The 8,323-nt window shown below is 56.9% G+C and overlaps 1 long non-coding RNA gene across 1 annotated transcript; it reads left to right on the top strand.

The window, feature by feature from the left end:
- The first annotated feature begins 2,032 nt into the window (after positions 1-2,032).
- LOC125753228 (uncharacterized) lies at positions 2,033-8,183 on the top strand. Its single transcript, XR_007404515.1, has 2 exons — positions 2,033-2,744; positions 7,171-8,183. It is a non-coding gene; the product is annotated as an uncharacterized LOC125753228 (long non-coding RNA).
- The last annotated feature ends 140 nt before the right edge of the window (positions 8,184-8,323 follow it).

Below are 8,323 nucleotides of genomic sequence, written 5' to 3'. Positions count from 1 at the left end.
TAGCCTTCCTGCCCTGGGAACCCCAGCCCTGCTGTGACCCTAAGCAGGCCCTACTCTCTCTAGGAGAGCGGTGTCCCCATGTCTGAGGCTTGAGGCAGAACTCATGTGCAGAGTGGCTACAACGTGGAAAACTTGCTTGGAGGGAGGCAAGTGGGAAGGGCTGTGGAGAGACCACGGAAGAGGCTGTTGTGGTCCAGGGAAAGGGTGCTGGTGGTTAGGATCAGGAAGGAACTGGGAAGATGTGAGGAACTGGACAGAGTCCAGAGCTGCTGAGGCAACATGATGAAATGGGTGGTAGTCTGGCCATGGAGACTGCAGGAAGAGGTGTCTGAGGCCCCCTAGTTTCCTGAGTTGCAAAGCTGGATGCCGGGAGGTGCCTCTTGGGGAGACAGTGAGCACCAGGGGCTGAGCAGGGCTGTGGGAGGAAGAGAAAGGACCCCAAGTTTGCCTTGGACCATACAGGCTTTCCGATGTCCTAGTGAACATGCGGATACCAAGAGGAATGGGCTGGAAATGCGCACTGGGGAGGCAGGAGAGTAGATGGTAACCCACTCTGAGAGGCGGCCAGGGGTGCCACAGGGAAGAGAGATGCCAGCCGGCGCCCAGGGACACCCAAGCGGGCGACCTGCGCGGGGTGGACGCGGAGGGCGCGGGCGAGGAGCGGCGAGACGCGGGAACCACGCGAGAACGCTGTGCCCACCAGGGACGGAGGAGGGCGGTGCACGCGGCCAGCGCCGGCAGCTGCCGGAAGCCTCGGAAGAGGAAGCCCGGAGAGTGTCCTGGGGTCGCAGAGCACCTCCGGGAGCCCGATCTACGGAGTGGGCGGCCCAGGGGACAGGCCTGCAGCGGGCCGAGGCCGCGGGAGGCGAGAGCGGGCGGCCGGGCGCTGGGGCAGCGGCGGGAGGCCGTGGCGTCAAGGGCGAGCGAGAGGCAAGTGTTTCCACGCAGCCGAAGAGGCCGCGTCACCGAGAGGTCGAGGCAGCAGCCGCGGAGGCAGGGCCGACCCCCGAGGAGGAGGCATCGCGACCGCGGGCGCCTTGTGCGGGCCGCTCCGCGCCTGCGCGGCCAGCGAGACGCACGTGCGAGCGCTCCCGCCCCGCCCCGTGCACGCACACGCACACGCACGCACGCACGCCGCACGCCTTAAAGCTCGGGCATCCTGACGTAAAATCCTGACGTAAAACCCCGCCTCAGGTCGTCTGTCCTGGAGGTGACGGCCGGAGGCGTCCCCGAGACGTCAGGTGGCGTCCAGCGACAGGCTCCTTCCGGAACGACGGCAGGCTACTGTCGCACGGAGTCTTCCGCTCACGGGTTTTCCACGAAACCTGCGGTTCGCCTCCGCCCGGGAGGAGCCCGGAGCCTGCGCCGGTGCCGAAGGGCGCCCCCCGGGGGCCACGTCGCGGCCCGGCCCTCCCTGTGCGCCGCGCAGCCGAGCGGGCCACCTCCCCCCGGGGCGCGGGAACCGGGTTCGCCCCTCGCCTTCCCGAGGTGTCGGCGGCGCCTGGCGGTCCGCCCTCACGCTGAGACATCCTCTCCCCCGCCCCTCCGCCCAGGGCGCCCCGACCCCGGACCTCGTCCCCTCTGCGCCGCCGCCCCCCGCACCCCCGGGGCTGGCGCCGAGTCCCGCGTTGGAGTCGTCGTCGTCGTCGTCGTCGTCGTCACCGTCGTCACTCGGGCCTAAAGCTCTTGCCGAGCCGCCTCGGGCGCCCGCTGCCTCCTGACGCCTCCACGCGAGCACCCGCAGGCAGCCGCTGGCTCCCTGACCTGGGACGGGCGCATCTCCTCCCCCTGCACCCCCGGCCCGCCCGCCGAAAAAGAAACCTTGCTTCTCTTCCTCTGAAACGGGAACTCCGTCCTTACACTTGCCCCGGCCACGGGCTGAGTCGTCCTCCACGGAAGGTTCCGTGCTCTCGCACCCACAGCTGACCCTACCTTCAAAACACACCCTACACCTGACCACTTGTCACCTTCGCCCACTGCCAGCCTGGCCCATCTCCCGCCGGGGCTTGTGCCGGAGCGTCCTACGCAGCCTCCCTGCTTCCACCCACCAGTGGCCAGGGAAGGCTCTATAGATACAAGTTCATGGCATCCTCCGCCCAGCATCCTCCAGTGCCGTTCCCTCTTCCTTGGACTGGAAGTCTCTAAGACCTTACAACAGCTTCCAAAACCTGTGGTGATCTCTCCCCCTTCACTGCCTGTTGGACCTCGCCTCCTGCCATGGGCCCTTAGCTCACCTGCATCAGCCGCCACCACACCTGTCCTGCCCTCCTGTTAGGGCACTCCTCCCCCAGACTTCCATGAGCTCACTTCTCACTTTCCTCTGCTCTCTGCCCAGAGACACTCCCTGACATGACCTGTGCGTGACAGCACTCAGCCCTGGCCTTGCCCCCGCACTCCTCGCCTGCTCTCCATTGCCCACAGCATTGCCCCTCACAAACAGCTGCCTGTCTGTCCCTCCCCTCAGAAAGCAGGCTTCGTGAAGGCAGTAACTTCCTGTTCACAGTCTTACCTCTCTCAACACATGGAAGCATGGTTGAGGCACAAACATGCACATAAATAAGCACTTGATAAAAAACTTGGAGGAAGGAGCAAGAGTAGCTGAAGATGGCTGCTGGAAAAAGGCTTGGGTGCCCACGCAGCTGAGGGGGAACCAGGAAGGACAGACTGAGAGATCCACAAAAGATGAAGAGAAGAGCTGTCCTTCCTGACCTGGCGGTTCTAATCTGCGTGAGGCTTGAATATTGGTGAGTTCTGCACACCAGTTCTCTGGTGAGTTTTTTATCTTCAGCCATCTGCCACCTCTTTCCTGATGATACAGGTTTCTGGTCCTTGCAACCAAAATAGTCTTGACTCAGGCACTATCCTTCCATCCACCCTCCACATCTCCACCCTACAGTTAGCCTCCCAACCAGCTAGACATCTGGTCATCTGTCTTAACATCTGTCTGCAAATCAAACAGCCTACTGGACTCTTCATCCCCAAGAGTGCCTACCTGCCCAGAATCCACCCATCCACCTATCACAACCAATAACTACCCCTCCACATGTCAACCTCTCAAAACACACGTGGTAGTGTAGGGCCAGATCATGAAGAGGTTTGACACCAGCTAAATGGTAGGGACCTATGGAAGAATTTTGAGCAGAAAAGTTACATAATCAGTTCTGTATTATAGAAATAGAACACTGGCAGTTGTGAACAAGATGGATTAGAGGGGTGGAATCTAAAAGCAGGAGGACCAGTTGGGTTAATAATCCAATATTCCAGATGATGAAATGGGGCAGAAGCAGAGTGGCTAGGGAAAGGAAACTTTGAGGAAAAGACAGGGAAACAGCCGTGGGAGCAGGCCTGCCCAGATGGGGGACCATCTAATGGGCCGTGGCTTAGCAACCCTCAGGTGGGCCCAGGCACTGTGCTTGCCGCAGCTCTCAGGTAAGGCTGCGTCTCCTGTACATTGGGCCCCAGAAGTTCAGGATGGTAGTTCCCGGGGGCCCAGTCCAGAACCAGTACTTTCTGGGCCCATCTAGAGCCCTCTGTCCTATAGCTCAAACCCCTGAACAAGTAGTATTTCCAGAATACACTGCCACCACCAACTCCAGCATCACAACTCAGCCCTGGCTGCAGAAAGCTGGGGCCTCTTTTCTGTTAATTTTCTCCAACTGCTCAGAGGCTGGGCCTCAGGCCCAGTGAAGTCACAGTTTGGGAGGCAGCCCTGGCTCCCTGCCGCCCACGGAGTCTATATTTGGAGCAAGACAACTCCCTACAGACATAGACTAGGGACCCACCCTGCAGCACTGCCCCAACTGATTTTACCTATTCAAGCAGTCACTTGCATTTTCATTTATTTGCTTATTCATTCATTCGGTCACTCGTATTCATTCCATCCCCCTAGTATGATGTGGCAGGGACAGTAGGATGTGTGGCAGGCATGTATCGGTGTGTCAGTATATATGGGTATCTGGGTTGAAATAGGGGTAGCAGAACAGTCTCCCAGTGCTCTCCTCAGGGTTCAACAGTGTCGGTGACTCAGGATCAGGTCTAAGTGGCGTCTGTGGACACCTGTGAGTATGTGCATGCAGGCACGTGCTCTCTCAGGAGGCAGCTATGACTCAGCTGCACACGGCGTCTGTGTGTACCTGTGCGGCTAGGGCTATGTGTACAGGCGCGAGTTCTTGCCGCCACAGGGTGGGGGAAGTGGTTGCAACTGACTCAGCGGCATGTGGTGATTGGGTGCCCACAAACCAGCTGTGACTTTACACCTTGCTCACTTGCCAAACCAAACAACCAGCGTTGGGTGCAAATATTCTGCATAGAGTGTGCAGGGACAAAGTTCCAAGCCAGGGGCCTCCAATAAGCAGTGTGGGTCCAGCTGATTCTGTCCCTCCACTGGCATAGGGCCCCCATCTCAACCTCTCTGGCCTGGCCTCCTGGAGGCTGGGAGACTGTGCCGCACATGGACTCCTCCACCACCCTCACCCACCAGTCCGAGTCTGCACACGTTAGGAATCAGGCCAAGAGGTACAGAGCTGCCAGCCCAATCCATTTTTCTCCCACTCCCCAAACGCCTCCTGTTTCAGCCCAGATTGTGTCTTTCTCCATCTGAGCCCAGTCGCAAGCTTAGCAAGCACGACCCTAGGAGCATTTCCATTCCTGGGGCTCCAGACCCACTGCCTCAGCTATGGCACTGCCTGGTCCCTCCCCATCTTCTTCCTCTGTGTTCCTTGCCCATCTATCCCCGACTGTCTCTCTCCTTATCTGTCCAAGGGTCTATCTTTGTCTCTTTCCGAGGCAGACTGTCTGCAGTGGAGGCTTCGCAGAAGTGGAGGTGCTGACAGGGTGGGGGTGTGAGGAGGCCACTCTGTGTCCCTACTTGAGCCTTATCAGGAAAACTGAAGTTACTGCTTAGGGCTCAGGCTGGAATTTCGCCCTAGATGACCTTGCTCTGTTTGCTGGGGCCTCCCCAGGGACAGCCAGGGTCAGACCAGTCAGAAAACAGGCCCTTGCTTGTTGGCGGCTCCCCCTCCCTCCTCACCCACTCTCATCGCACCGGTGGCCCCCAGCCAAGCCTGTCCGCAGAGGACACAGAGGAGAAAGAGCTGCCCCTTCCTCGGCTCTTACCGGAACAGGGCCCGAGCTGTGTGCGTGCTGGGGGCAGCGGGGAGGGATGAGTCATGACCAGAATGCTGCAGGCTACCAGCAGGGCACTCCCCAGGCCTCCAGAAGGAAACCTTGGGGCCTTTGGAGGAAGGGGGCTCCCCCACCTTCTCTTCTCATGGGCTTCCAGGCAGGCCTGCACTGCAGACGTGTGGTACATGCGGAAGGGCTGGGAGAGGCTCTGGAGTCAGGACACCTAGGCTTTGTCCCCCATCCGTCACTGCCTTCCCTTGAGCAATTACTTAACCCTCTGAGCCTCGTTTTCCTCATCCGTAAAGTAGGGGGAAATAGCACCTTTTGGGGCTTTTGAAGACAAAATGGGCCCGCCCACGGCTGGCTCTGGTGGGCTCCGCGTCCAGTGGTTTTCTTCAGCCCTTGGCGGGGCAGGGCCCTTACCCACCCGCAAGGGACCGATCCTGCTGCGGGTGGGACAAGGGATGGCAGGGAGGCCAGGCCGTGGCGCACGCCTGCCACCTGGCGGCCCCCAGCAGCGTCACTCAGGCCAGCGTCCCACTTCCCCAACTCAGTCTGCCCACGCACAGGGACACAGGGTCATTCCTTCAAAAGTGCCCACAGCTTACAGCCCCTGGCCTGGGCCACTTCAGGACCTGCCTGGCAGGCTCGGCGGGGACGGCTTCGTAGGGGTGTCCCTCTTTCAAGCCCAAAATAGGCCTGAGACTGCTGGCAACCCCGGTCCACTGTCCGGGGAGGGGTGGGGATGGGGGTGGATTCTGGCAATATTTTATTCTCTCTCCATACCTCTTTTGTCTCCATTTTCCACATTGAGTATTACTTTGTGTAAAAAAGAAAACTACAAACGTTATTTCTTTTATTAGATTTTATTTATTTGAGAGAGGGGGTGGGGGTGTAGGAGAGAATCCCAAGCAGACACTGCACCCAGCGCTGAGCTGGTTGCTGGGCTGGATCCTTCCATCCTGAGATCATGACCTGAGCCAAAATCAAGACTCTGTTGCTTAACTGACTGAGCTCCCCTACCTCAGGTGCCCCCAAACGTTTTTTTGTTTTTGTTTTTGTTTGTTTTTGTTTTTAAATCAAGGAGAGAGGGGGCCTAACTGGCTTATCCATCAGGGAATCCTGGAAGTTTTGACTTTCTAGTATCTCTGTTTGCATGAAGTCTCCCATGGTTCGCTGGGAGGAATGGAGACTAGGACTTGAGGGCCTAGGATTGTTGGCCCATCTTCATGTGGCTGCCATTAATGCTCTTAAGAAGAAAGGCAGGAGAAAGTATCCCCAGCCTCAGGACAGGGTGGGGTAAATAAACAGACCAGAAATTCTGTAGAACAGAGTTGCTTGCAGGTCACTGTTGTCTCCTGTGAGCTCTGATCAGGCTCAGGGGAATATATCAGGGACATATTTGAGGACAAGGTTGTCTTGCCAAAAGGGGCCATTAGGGACACCTGGGTGGCTCAGCAGTTGAGCATCTGTCTTTGGCTCAGGGTGTGATCCTGAGGTTTTGGGATCAAGTCCCGCCTCAAGCTCCCTGTAAGGAGCTTGCTTCTCCCTCTACCTGTGTCTCTGCCTCTTTCTCTGTCTCTCATGAGTAAATAAATAAAATCTTTAAAAAAAAAAAAAAAGAGGGGGCCATTAAAAAGCCAGCCTTTGCTAAGGACCTACTAGGTGTCAATATAGCCATGAAGAGTCTGTCCCGCCCTTACAGAGCTTTGGGCTCACCTCTGAGAAAGTTCATCAGAGCTGAGTGCACTAGGGAGCCTAACCCCACAGGTGTTGAGACAGAATCAGCAAGAACATCAGAAGTGGCAGTGGGAGCAGCTGCTGGGTGAGGCCCTGAGAAGGGAGTGGCTACTGCAGGATCCCAGAGGGGAAAGCAGAGGCAGGGGTTTCTGGGGCTCCTGGGAGTGGCAGTCCCAGGCTTTTGAGACCCACTTCAGAGCCTCGCTGTGGCCTTCCGAAGGGCTGGTGTGACTGGAAAGTGGGAGTCTTGCTGAACAGGAGCCCTCATCCTGACTTCAAACATTTGCCAAGTACCTGTCTTTGCAGAACACCTCAGAAGTGACACCTGCCTATGGAAATGCAAAGAGCACATTCTCCAGTAGCTTTGCATGATCACCTATCTCAGTCACCTGCAGACTTTTCTCCGGTCTGCAAGTCTTTTGCCAGTTCAACAGCCAAATCCCCATTTTGTGTCCTGGCCCAGCCAAGTTGGAAAGCCCCTCATCACATGACTTTTGAAAGAAAATGCACCAGGTTGAAACAAGGCACGTGGGGGTTGGGGGGAAGGTATGTCTCTGCAATGTGAAGAAACCTGAACTTGTTGATATTCCCTCACCAGTGATGGACACCTGAACAGTATGTGAGACCCCTGGACACCCCTGGAAGGATACTTGACCTGTGCATGACCCCCGCTGAGAAGAGAGAGTCTCACTCAGGGTGACACAGGAACGTAAAACCACGAGTAGAACCCAGATCTGGGTCACTCGGAAATCCAGCCTCCATTCCCACTCAGTACTTTTTTTCTTTAAAGATTTTATTTATTTATTCATGAGAGACACAGGCAGAAGGAGAAGCAGACTCTGCATAGGGAGCCCGACATGGGACTCGATCCCGGGTCTCCAGGACCATGCCCTGAGTCAAAGGCAGACACGGTTTCAACTGCTGAGCCACCCAGGCGTCCCCCCACTCAGTACTTTTGAAGGCCACTGACTTAAATAAAATCTTTAAAAAAGGGCAGCCCTGGTGGCGCAGCGGTTTGGCACCGCCTGCAGCCTGGGGTGTGATCCTGGAGACCTGGGATTGAGTCCCGCATCGGGCTCCCTGCATGGAGCCTGCTTCTCCCTCACCCTCCTTCTGCCTGTGTCTCTGCCTCTCTCTGTGTGTCTATGAATAAATAAATAAAATCTTAAAAAAAAAAAAAGGGATCCCTAGGTGGCTCAGCGGTTGAGCATCTGTCTTCAGCCCGGGGCGTGATCCTGGAGTCCTGGGATCGAGTCCCACGTCGGGCTTCCTGCATGGAGCCTGCTTCTCTCTCTGCCTGTGTCTCTGCCTCTCTGTGGATAAATAAATAAAATCTTAAAAAAAAAAAAATGAAGGCCACTGACTACTTGTAATCTCAGGCTGTGAGGATAGCCACACTAGAAAAAAGCCATTCACCCTGTCTCTTTAGCCATCTTACGGCTGATTGTGCTGTGGCAAG

The sequence above is a fragment of the Canis lupus genome, chromosome 21 (genome assembly GCF_003254725.2).
Source record: "Canis lupus dingo isolate Sandy chromosome 21, ASM325472v2, whole genome shotgun sequence".
Lineage (NCBI taxonomy): Eukaryota > Metazoa > Chordata > Mammalia > Carnivora > Canidae > Canis > Canis lupus.
This window is presented reverse-complemented; position numbering and strand designations above follow the sequence as displayed.